General features: G+C 47.6%; 1 long non-coding RNA gene across 1 annotated transcript; it reads right to left on the bottom strand.

Annotated features, from left to right (window-relative positions):
- Nucleotides 1–6,651: 6,651 nt before the first annotated feature.
- Nucleotides 6,652–11,759, bottom strand: LOC308184917. Its single transcript, XR_013943036.1, has 2 exons — nucleotides 8,315–11,759; nucleotides 6,652–6,693 (listed from the first exon to the last, which is right to left on the bottom strand). It is a non-coding gene; the product is annotated as an uncharacterized lncRNA (long non-coding RNA).
- Nucleotides 11,760–12,229: the final 470 nt, after the last annotated feature.

Genomic DNA, 12,229 nt, shown 5'->3' with positions numbered 1-12,229 from the left:
GGCACAGTTTAAGATTTTACGACTCAACAAATCATCTGAAGTTTGGGTGCAGGTGGGTTTGGGTGAGTCAAGGTGTGAATGGATGGGATACGAATTTCCCCGTGTGAAGACAGTGATGGGGAATGCACGTTGCCACCTCTTTAGGTTGAGGGATGTCTTGTAGGGAAAAGGCTGAACTGGTCACTCAAGTCTTTGCTGAGCAGCACCAACCTATTGATCAGACCTTGTACGGGTGTAGGATCCCACTTAAAGTCACTGATTTTTTTGGACTGGAAATATAACCACAAAGCTCAACCCAAAATCCAGCCATTCTCCTTCTGGGGTGCTCTAGGGCCTCAGTGGATTGCCTGCCTGAAATAATGCTCTGCATACCACTTTTTTGCCTGAGCACACCCAGCATCTCCCTTGCCTCTGCTTTTCAAAGCAGATAGATAAGGAAGAGAAGCCTGGAAGGGATCACAAACACTCACATGGAAGGGCACGGTGTGCTGCAAAGTCTCAGCAGTGCTGTGGGCAGGGTAGAAACGTGTACATGTGGGGTTTGCCAGAGCTTTCTGGACATTGCAGTTCAGGGCAGGGAGCTTGGAGACCTGCCCTTTCACAAGGGCTTTGCTGCCTGAAGGTGGTGTGAAGAAGCCTACACAGCTATACAGAGGAAGGGGACAGAGAAACCTTTATTTGGGTATTGGATGTTGCCCAAAGCCTTCCCAGAGCTTTCTGCCTGAAAACTGCGGTGCTTGGGCAGCTGAGAAGACGACCTGTGAAATCTTGGCAGGGGTACTGTGAGGCTGTATCTCCTGCAGGAGCCTCCCCCACACTGAGCAAATGTTTCTTTTCCCCAAACTGCCTGGCTGTTGAGATTGCATCTTGCAAATGCAGTTTCAGACAATAACAGCTTGCAATTATGCAGCGCTTTCAAAACCAAGATATCCTGAATTTTGTTAACGTCTTTGTATAAAACTAGCTGAGGCTGCTGCTGGGATGCAAGGCTCCAGCCTGTGCAGAAGTCTCACAGCTGGGATCACCCACAGCTTTCCTCTGTGCCATACTGGAGATGGTTCATCCTGAGGGCCAGAGTAAAGGGGGCACAGAGCACGTGGAGTGATAGACATCTCATGTGGTCTCCAACCCCTGCATGCTGTGTTTTCCTGTGCTACAGGTTTGCAGGTGACACTGGGGATTATCCATCCAGGAACCAAAGGACACCCCCAGGAAAGAAGGGCTCTGCACTCTCCAGGGGAAGGGTGATGTGACTGGGCACGGATCGTCAAAAGGAGCAGTAATTGCTCAAAGACTCATTATGGAACAGAACCTCTCGGAAGCCATTTCCGAGCATGTAAAGGGCAAGGAGGTAAAATGGCAGGGGTTTCCCAAGGGCAAACCATACTGGATGCTGAGGGTGGCCACCAGCTGTGCATCAGCTGCCAGAAGGCCAGCAATGAGTGAAGGCTGATGAAGGGCTCATCACCCACGACCAGGGCAGTGACACATGAGGAATCTTCAGCAAAGCCGCAGGTGCCACTAGATGAGGGTGTGACACCAACACGGCCTCAGTCTGGAGGGATTAGATAAACGCAAACACCGACCCCATGAAATCCAGCAGCACTGAGGTGCAATAACCCTGGCTGGGGCCAAGCAGCTGCGCTGCTGGGAAGGACCCGGGTGTTATCATGGGCACTAGGCTGAATATGAGCCAACAGAGCACTCTTGTTGTTAAAAAGGCAAACCACATCCTGGGCTACATTAGGAGGAGCGTGGCCAGCAGATCGAGGGAAGTTATCCCCTCTCCTTGGCACTGGTGAGGATGCACAGAGTGCAGAAGCATTTCTCAAATAGCTTCTAACAGCAGCACTCCCACAGCTTCCTCTGTTGTTAAAAAGATGTGAAAATACAGGCAATGATACAGAGGTTGATGCAGGAGCAATGAAAGGGAACCGTAGTATTATCCCAAGGTACTTGCAGCACTTGCTCGGGAGATAGATGGTATGTCTTGAGAGTCCTATATAGTTTCAATGAGACATTTGGGGAAGCAAGTAGCTTTACACTTTAGATATTAGCTTCTCTTTTGGATAAAAAAATAATGAAAGGCTGGGCTGAATAGAGCCCGCTTTCCTCTGTGGTCACAGATATCCCCAAATATGAGAACATCTAAATGCTTCCAGTCGCTCTTTCAGCAGCTGCTGCACAGCTGCTTCCTAGCTGAAAGAGAATAATACATTGTCTGCTGGACTATTTTCAGGCTAGCGATGGAACTGTTTTGGTAGCATTTGAAAATGTGGAGATGTGAGCGGTCTGTAGAGCTTGGCAGCTCATTGTTACATGCACCTGACGGTGCTGGGGGTACCTCTGGGAGAGGTTGCAAGAGAGCAGGCAACAAAAAGGAGCATTTGCCTAGGGCTGCTTGCCCAGCCTGCTCAGATCAGTGTTTTTTTCTGTTCTTTTTTCTTCCCAGCTTCGGCTGATTCAGAGTTTCAGATGAGACCTTCGCTGGCTGAAGCGATTACCACACAGTCATCATTCAGATGAGGTGAGGCGGGCAGGAGGCACATGCCGGGGAGCTGGTGGCACAGCCTGGGGGCAATATATGCCCTGAGGTGCCTTAGCAGCCAGCACCCACCATTTCGGATGATTGCAGAGCATCGATCCCCAAATCATCTCCATTTCTCAAAGCTTTTAGGCTCCCTGGGCTCCACTGCACTCAAAGGCAGTAGCATGAAAGAACATTTTCCCATTGTAAATAGGCTGCTCCATGCCTGCCTCACCTGAAGACCCGTTTAATGAGGGGTTTGAGGGACATTGAGGTGGCACACTGTTAGAGGAAGGTCTGACAGCCACCCCAGAGGCAGCCCCAAATTAACACAGTGAAGCAGTGAAGCAGTAGCGGCAGAGATGCGACAGAAGCAGAGGAATGGCCAAGTGACAATCTAGAGTGTTAATGGGAGTCGGGAATTAAATCCTGCTGGCTCATTAGCATGGGATGAGGTGCCTTCTGCCATGGCTAGCAGGTTCCCTGCCACCACTTTTTTTTTTTTTTTTTTGGGGGGGGGGCTGCTTCTGTGGGTATGGCGGGAGAAGAGATGGGTGACCAGGAAGGCCACTGCTTCCCTTGTAGCACCTGTAGGCCCCATCCCTGTATGACCAGGGATAGAAATCAGATTTCTGTGGCTGTGCTGTTTGGCCATGAACAGCTCCAGTTCTGCTTTAACATGTTTCAAGGCAACATGACTGTTCTGGTTTAACCCGGCTGGCAACTCAGCACCACAAGCCGTTCGCTCACCCTTGCCACTCCCTCTCTGGGATGGGCTAGAGAATCAGGAAAATGAAGCCTGTGGGTTGAGATAGAGACAGTTTATTAGGACAGAAAAGAAAGGAAAATAATAATAATAGTACTACTACTAATAATGTGTACAAACAAGTGATGCACAATGCAATTGCTCACCACCCGTTGACCAATGCCCAGCCTATCCCCGAGCAGCCGGCCCCCCCACCCTGGCTAGCCACCCCTACATATTGTTCAGCATGACGTCAGATGGTATGGAATACCCCTTTGGCCAGTTTGGGTCAGCTGTCCTGGGTCTGTCCCCTCCCAGCTCCTGCTGCACTCCCAGCCTGCCCGCTGGCAGGACAGAGCGAGAAGCTGAAAAGTCCTTGGCTTGGTGTAAGCGCTGCTCTGCAACAATTAAACCATCATGGTGTTATCAACATTCTTCTCATCCTAAATCCCAAACACAGCACCATGCCAGCTACTAGGAGGAAAATTAACTCTATCCTAGCTGAAACCAGGACATATATCCACCCCTTATTCCATACCATTTATGTCATGCCCAGGTTACACCCTTTCCAATACATTCCAATTAATCACCATTTTCATCTATGGTATATAGAATGTCCACTGAGTTTGCATAGTCCATGACTGACTTTGGGCTCCATCTGTCACAGCAGTCTTTCAGGGCAGAAGAGATGGTGTGTGATGTTGGACTGTCACACGTTGAAGCCCGTTCTTGTTCCATCACATCTCTGTGCTTGTCCATTTCTATCAAAATTCATTCATCATTATCTGTGTGGCTGTTACTGTGATACCATTAATAGGACATTGACATATAGCAATCATGGTAGTGATGACATATATTATTATATAATAATTAACATACTACAATTCAACTCATGGGCTATTCTCACCCAGTATTAAATCCCCTTGAGGTACACACCGGACCTCCCCATTCTTTTGCATTACCCACCAAGTGCGTCCAGGTCCCTGAGGGAAAGCAATCCCACAAATGGGTTTGCCTTTTCCTGAGGCAGGAGTAGCCCAGCATGCTTCTCACGTGCACTACAGGGACTTTATCCCCTTCTACAGTGCGTAACAGGTTTGATTGGGCAGGTCCAGCTCGGTTGGCAGATCCCCTAGTACTGACTAACCAGGTGGCCTTTGCCAAATGCATATCCCAATGTTTGAATGTCCCAGCACCCATTGCCTTCAGTGTAGTCTTTAACAGTCCATTGTATCGCTCAACTTTCCCGGAGGCTGGTGCATGATAGGGGATGTGATACACCCACTCAATGCCATGTTCTTTGGCCCAAGTGTCTATAAGGTTGTTTCGGAAATGAGTCCCGTTGTCTGACTCAATTCTCTCTGGGGTGCCATGTCGCCATAGGACTTGCTTTTCAAGGCCCAGGATAGTGTTCCGGGCGGTGGCATGGGGCACAGGATATGTTTCCAGCCATCCGGTGGTTGCTTCCACCATTGTAAGTACGTGGCGCTTGCCGTTGCGGGTTTGAGGGAGTGTGATGTAATCAATCTGCCAGGCCTCTCCATATTTATATTTCAGCCATCGTCCTCCATACCAAAGAGGCCTTGACCGTTTGGCTTGCTTGATTGCAGCACATGTTTCACAATCATGAATAACCTGTGCTATAGTGTCCATGGTCAGGTCCACCCCTCGATCACGAGCCCATCTGTATGTTGCATCTCTACCTTGATGGCCCGAGGTGTCATGGGCCCATCGGGCTATAAATAATTCACCTTTATGTTGCCAGTCCAGGTCCACCTGAGCCACTTCAATCTTAGCAGCCTGATGCACCTGCTGGTTGTTTTGATGTTCTTCAGTAGCCCGATTCTTGGGCACATGAGCATCTACATGGCGTACCTTTACAACCAGGTTCTCTACCCGGGCAGCAATATCTTGCCACAATGCCGCAGCCCAGATGGGCTTGCCCCTGCGCTGCCAGTTGTTCTGCTTCCATTGCTGTAACCACCCCCACAGGGCATTTGCTACCATCCATGAATCAGTATAGAGATAGAGAACTGGCCACTTTTCTCGTTCAGCAATATCTAAAGCCAGCTGGATGGCTTTCACTTCTGCAAACTGACTCGATTCTCCTTCTCCCTCAGCAGCTTCTGCAACTCGTCGTGTAGGACTCCATACAGCAGCCTTCCATCTCCGATGCTTTCCCACAATACGACAGGACCCATCAGTGAACAAGGCATATTTCTTCTCATTTTCTGGTAGCTTGTTGTACAGTGGGGCTTCTTCAGCACGGACCACCTCCTCCTCTGGTGATATCCCAAAATATTTGCCTTCTGGCCAGTCCACAATCACTTCCAAGATTCCTGGGCAACTGGGGTTCGCTATTCGAGCCCGCTGAGTAACCAGTGCAACCCACTTGCTCCATGTAGCATCAGTTGCATGATGTGTGGAGGGGACCCTTCCTTTGAACATCCAGCCTAGTACCGGCAGTCGGGGTGCCAGGAGGAGCTGCGCTTCAGTACCGACCACTTCCGAAGCAGATCGAACTCCTTCATATGCTGCCAATATCTCCTTTTCAGTTGGAGTATAGCGGGCCTCAGATCCTCTGTATTCCCGACTCCCAAACCCTAGGGGTCGACCTCGAGACAATCAGAATGTACTTTGCAATGCTGTAATTGTAACAGTAATTGTAATTTTCCCTGCTGACTCTTGGAACCCTTAATCCCCATCTCTTCCTGACGTGCTGCTGTGGACTTTACCACCCACAGGGTACCACACGCCTTCACCTAGGATTAGGACAGAGGTGGGGCGTACTGCTGAGCTCCTCACTTCACCATGCTCGGGGTGCCGTACACCTAAGGGTCCAAACCCCCGAGACTCTCTTTTGCTCGTCTCTCTTTCGCTTCGTCCCTCTCCAGCCAAGGGGACCTCGTTCGTCCCCTCGCGGGACTACAGAACCTCGTGGATTGGGACTCCACACTCGCTTCGCACTGAAAGTGCATCTCATTCACGCTCCACACAAGAGTCTCCCCGAACCCAGCCCGAGGCAAGATACGGTAAAGTTTCCCTTACCTTGGTCCGTGCACGGCTTCCCGGTCTGGGTTATCAGCAGTAATCCCTGTGCCTGTTCCCGATCCGGGCTGAACTATGTCTGGGCTGTGTCTGTGTATGTCAGTGCTGGCCTCCCTTCTCCCCAGAGCTTCGCAGATCCTGTCTTCAGATTAACAGTCTCAGTCCTTTGCCGGCCATACGGAGACGGCCCACCACCCCTTACGGGACCGCTGAAATCAGTGGGGTGCACCTTCCTGTCTGTGGTGGCAAGAAATCTTCAGCACATGATAAGATCCCGGACGAGCCCCCAAATTGTGAGAAACATCTCAAATAATTTTCTTCAGACAGGCTCTTCTGTGAAGCTATTTTATTCGCGATTGCAATGGCAGGTGCCCTGTCAATCAGGAGCACATTTTAGTAAACAAATCATAACCTTTTATTCCCTATTACCCGACGCCTGATCACCTCCCCTGTTTCCTCATTGGCTGAGTACTACAGGTTCACAAGCTACTCGACGCTCCTCTGTACTGATTCGTGGAAGAAATTTATAACTCAAATCAATTAAGTTATAAAGTAGGTATGTGGTTTATTTCGGCGCCGGGCGCATGCAAGGTAGCTCCCAAAGGCATGCGCACCTTAACGCGGAACTTGCTTTGGTTATATGCAGTAAAAATGACATATGCATGAAGTTTCCCAGTACGCCTATACGTATTCATAACCTATCCCCGCTTTGTATTAAAATTAGCTCCAATAAGTCATTTACATAAACTCCTCCCATCTGCGCCTGCACAGCAGGTGGTGGTCGTTGGGGGGGTCGTGGTGATGAAGTCCGATAACTCCTCTTCATCACCACTAGTTGACCCCCTGCCTTTGTGCAGACTCAGCTGCTCCTTGGCTCTTGTCCGAACCACAAGGTCGGTCTCAGCTGGTTTTTGAGACAGGTTCCCCATTTTTGTCAGGAAACATCTTCTGTGAGGGGCCCCGAGACTCCTTGTTTCGGTTAATTTGCACAGCAGTAAGCAAAGACACTCAGCAATATCTATTTTAATGCTATTAAGCAAGCCCCCATTCTTTCATTCCTGGCTTTAATAATTATGATTGTTTTATTTAGAAATCATTAATATGATTAAGGAAGCCCCCATTCTTTTGTCCCTGGCTTCAGTCCCCCCCCTTTTTCTAGAAGATTAGTAAATTCTTTTACTCGTGGCAAAGATTCCCAACTTGGTACTGATCACTTAATGCCATACCATGGACGTGCGACAAAGAAGTCAGCATGGCTATTTGGTATAACATTCTCCAGTTCCAGATTAGTATAATTACAGACAATACAAGACTTATACCAACTAAGATCAATATGGCTATGATCGGGTGACACAATGTACTGAGAATACCATTTGCCGTTGGTGACCACCCGAAGAGTGTATCCCACCAGTGATGACTAGCATCTTGTTTCACGCTTTGTAGAACCTTACTTATTTCCTTGGTGTCGTGAGTAACTTGTGATACATTGTGTTGTTAGACTTGATCAACTGGTGGGATACCACTGGTGCCAAATATAGAAAATCACCTGACAATTCTAACAAAGTTACAAATATAAAAGTTAGAATTATTTTTGCTAGGGAGAGTTATATTATCCTTATCTACTTCTACAAAAGCACAAGCAGTTCTTAAACACACACAGCCCTGACCGATATATAAGCACAGTCTTTTGACTAGTATTTGGATGAATTTCAAAGTGGCAAACACCTTGTTCAGTGTCAAGACATACGTCCTGAGCGTCAGTTGTGTTGCTTTCACAGATAAATCCTTGTTGTTCCCGGGTAACACATGATTCCAGATTACAGTCTGCCACTCCCCATCCATGTCCATGTTCTATGCTCCGAAGGATAGAGCACTGTCTCCTCATGGTCTAATCCTAGTGCAGTGATGGGGTGGATAACATAAACTGTGGCATTTTGTATAGTAAGCACAAAGGCAGTAGCCATGTTAACAATGGGATCATAGGTAAAATTTACCAGAGTCCACCAAGATTGGAACTTCCTTTCAAAATCATTGGCTTTGTCCCAAACAGCCTTTCGGACTTCAACTGGGAAAATGCCTTCACTTCCTTCTCTAAAGATCTTAATTGCGGTGAAGGTAGTAAGGAGCACCTGGTATGGTCCTTCCCACTGTGGTTTCAAAGTTTTCTCTGCAAAAGACTTGACATATACATAATCTCCAGGCTGTATGTCATGCACCGGTCCATCCAGCTCTCTACTCTGAGTTCCAGCCACTTATTTCTCTATTTTTCTGAGTTGTTTACTCAAAGCTACCAAATAGGTAGACAACGTCTCCTCCCCAACCTGGGTAGACGTTCCTTTCTGAATTCTATATGGTCTTCCATAAAGCATTTCAAACGGACTTAATTTTTAATCCGCAGCAATGCTAGCGGGAGAGCTTGGGGCCAGGGCAAGTTAGCTTCTTGCCCTAACCTTACAATTTGTTGTTTGATCAAATGGTTCATTTTCTCCACTTGGCTACTCGATTGAGGGTGGTATGGAGTGTGGAGTTCCCAGTCTACGCCCAAATGCTGACTAATTTGCTGCACTATTTTTGAAATAAAGTGTGGCCTCCTGTCTGAGGACATGGTGGCTGGAACTCCGAAGAGTGGTATTATTTCTTGTAGCAATACCTTGGTTACTTCTCGGGCTTTGGCAGTTCTACTGGGTACTGCCTCTGGCCAACCTGAAAAGGTATCCGTTAATACCAACAAATATCGATACCCCCCTTTTCTTGGAAGTTCAGAAAAGTCAATCTGCCATTGTTGTCCAGGCCCATGGCCTTTCCCAATTTGGCCCAATTTCGGTTTGGGGGTATTTTTGGGGTTGGTCTGGAGGCAGAGGTCACATTGTCGGGTTACTTGTGTGACAGTAGCATACAAATTCCTAGCCGTAATTTTCCCAGTCAGATGGTTATATAGGGAATTTATTCCCCAATGAGTTTTCTGTTGTTCTTCCCTTACTAGTGACCATAGCAAATTAGAGGGGATGACTAATTTCCCTTTCCCTTCTTTGGTAATAGCCCATCCCTCTTGGTTATACTCTCCCTTTTGACTTTCCATTAATTTTCTGTCCTTTTTGTTATATACTGGCTTACCTTCAAGGGGAATCTGCCCGTCTGGAATCAGGGCTCCCTCAGTTGCTACCTCACCTTTTGCTGCTTCTTTTGCCTCTCTGTCCGCCAGACCGTTTCTTTCCTCCAATTCTGAGCTCACCTTCTGGTGTGCCTTAATGTGCATGATTGCTACCTTTTCAGGCAGCTGAACTGCTTCCAATAATCGCATTATTTCTTTTGCATGTTTGATGTTTTTCCCTTGCGAGTTCAGCAGTCCTCTTTCTCTCCAGATGGCTCCATGTGCATGTACAACCCCAAATGCATATCTTGAGTCCATATAGACGTTTATTTTCTTTCCTTTTGCTATTTCTAAGGCACAGGTCAGAGCAATTATCTCGGCCTTTTGTGCAGAGGTATCTGTTGGCAAAGGTCCAGATTCTATTACCTCTTTGCAAGTGGTAACTGCATACCCAGCATGTCGTTGTCTGCTGATGACGTAGCTGCTCCCATCAGTGAACCAGATTTCCACATACGGCTGGAGTAGGTCGATGGTCTCCAGGCAGTCGTGGTGTACTGGCTCCCCTTTGGTTTCCGCTGAGGAAAGAAGCTGGGTTGACAGTGTTAGTTACCACTATTTCTACATCATCTACCGTGATAGCTTGGTATTTCAGGAACCTTTGTGGGGAAAGCCAGTGACCACCTTTCACTTCCAGCACTGCGGACACTGTGTGAGACACTAGCGCAGTTATTTTCTGGCCCAAGGTGAACTTGCATGCTTCCTGGATATTTAGCACCACTGCTGCAACAGCTCTGAGGCATCCCAGCCATCCCTTGGTGGCGGCATCCAGCTGCTTAGAAAAATAAGCAACTGGGCCTTGCTTATTAAGACCTGGGCCCTTCGATATGGGCCCAGGTCCTGTGCTAGTATTCCCAGGGCAATCCTCTGTTTCTCATGGGAGAAGAGGAAGAATGGTTTATTCACATCTGGAAGTCCCAGAGCTGGAGCTGACATGAGAGCCTTCTTTAGTTGGTCAAAGGCTCGCGTGGCCTCCTCTGTCCATTGGAGGTTCCTGTTCCCATTTGCAATGAACGCATACAGCGGTTTTACAAGCAATCCGTAATTATAGATCCACAATCTGCACCACCCCGTCATTCCCAAAAAGGTTTGCAGTTCTTTTATTGTCTCAGGTTTCGGGGTTTGACATATCTCTTCTTTACGATCTTGCCCCAAGGTCCGTTGTCCGGCACTAACCTCATAACCCAGGTAGACCACCTTCTGCTTTACCACCTGAGCCTTCTTCTTTGATGCCCTGTACCCCTGGAGTCCCAGAACGTTTAGGAGGCTTACTGTCCAGGCCACACATGCTTCTTCTGTCTGGGTGGCTATTAGGAGGTCATCTACCTAATGCAACAGCCTTCCTGCTCCTGGTGGGGCTTCCCAGGTCTCCAAGTCCTTTGCAAGTTGTTCTCCGAACAAGGTGGGTGAGTTCTTAAAGCCCTGAGGCAACCTTGTCCATGTGATCTGTGTTTTGCGCCCACTCTTAGGGCTTTCCCATTCAAATGCAAAGATTTTCTGGCTGGCTTCATGGAGAGGGAGGCAAAAGAAGGCATCCTTCAGATCTAAAACGATAAACCAGGTTAGCTCTGGTGTTAAGCATGTTAGTAAAGTATATGGGTTCGCCACCACAGGGTAAAGGTAGTGGCTGTCTCCCCTCCTTAAGTTTGATTTGTATTGGAGGAGCATTTTTGCCTTCCCTGGTACTTCAGTGGCCCATATTCACGGGAATACCTGACTCAAGATATCTTCATTAACCTCTTCCTTCATTTTAGGGTTTGTTGATATCATTAGGCTTAATACCTCCACATACCTCTGGTCATCTACCTCCAGAACAATCTCCCCGTTTTAAAATGATATGGTCGCTTGTAATTTTTCCAATAGGTCCCTTCCCAGGAGTGATTCCGGAGAGCTGGGCATATATAAAAATTTATGAATGCCCCACTGTTTCCCAGGTTTGTACTTTAAAGGTTTACAAAAGTATGCCATTTCTGATTGGCCAGTTGCTCCTTTTACTATGACATAATCATTTCCTACAGGTACTAGTGCATTATTTAAAACCGAATAAGTTGCCCCTGTATCTACCATAAGTTCCACCTCCTTTCCCTCCTTCATTTTTATAACCAGTAGACCTGCTGGGGTAGATTTCTCCGGTCTTCCCCAGTCATCTTTTGCACGCGCGAACACCACCTCCCTTTCCCCGTTCCCTTTTCCATTTCTTTTCTGTTCTGGGCATTCATTTTTCCAATGCCCAAATTTCTTACATAGGGCACATTGATCCTTGCCTAGCAGGGGCTGTTCCTGTCTAGGCCTCCTTTTTCCTTCTTCCCTAATAACTGCTATCAGCCTCTTCTGCATGTTTAATTGAGGAAGATAAAAATCCTCTCTCCTTCCAAATAGCCCTGTGTGCACGCACCACACCAAAGGCATATTTCAAATCTGTCCAAATGTTTGCCAGCTCAAGAGATCTTATCAAGGTGATGATTTCCACCTTTGGGGCTGATGTTTGTTACCGCATATCCTGTGAAGCGAAATCCCTGGCGGATGAATCTGCTGTCATCTATATACCAATCCTCTGCATCTTCTAGGGATGTATCCTTTAAGTTTGGTCAGCTGGAGTATACCGTGTCCATGGTCTTGATGCAAACATGACTAAGGAAAGAGGCTGGGTTCACAGAATTAGTGCTGAAAAACTTTAGTAAGTCCATTATACCCACTCCTTTTCTTCTTCAGTAGCTATCATTTGCGTATTGCAACAGTGTCCCCTTTTCCCGATGGGGTC

Source organism: Anser brachyrhynchus (assembly GCF_964034855.1).
Source record: "Anser brachyrhynchus genome assembly, chromosome: W".
NCBI lineage: Eukaryota > Metazoa > Chordata > Aves > Anseriformes > Anatidae > Anser > Anser brachyrhynchus.
This window is presented reverse-complemented; position numbering and strand designations above follow the sequence as displayed.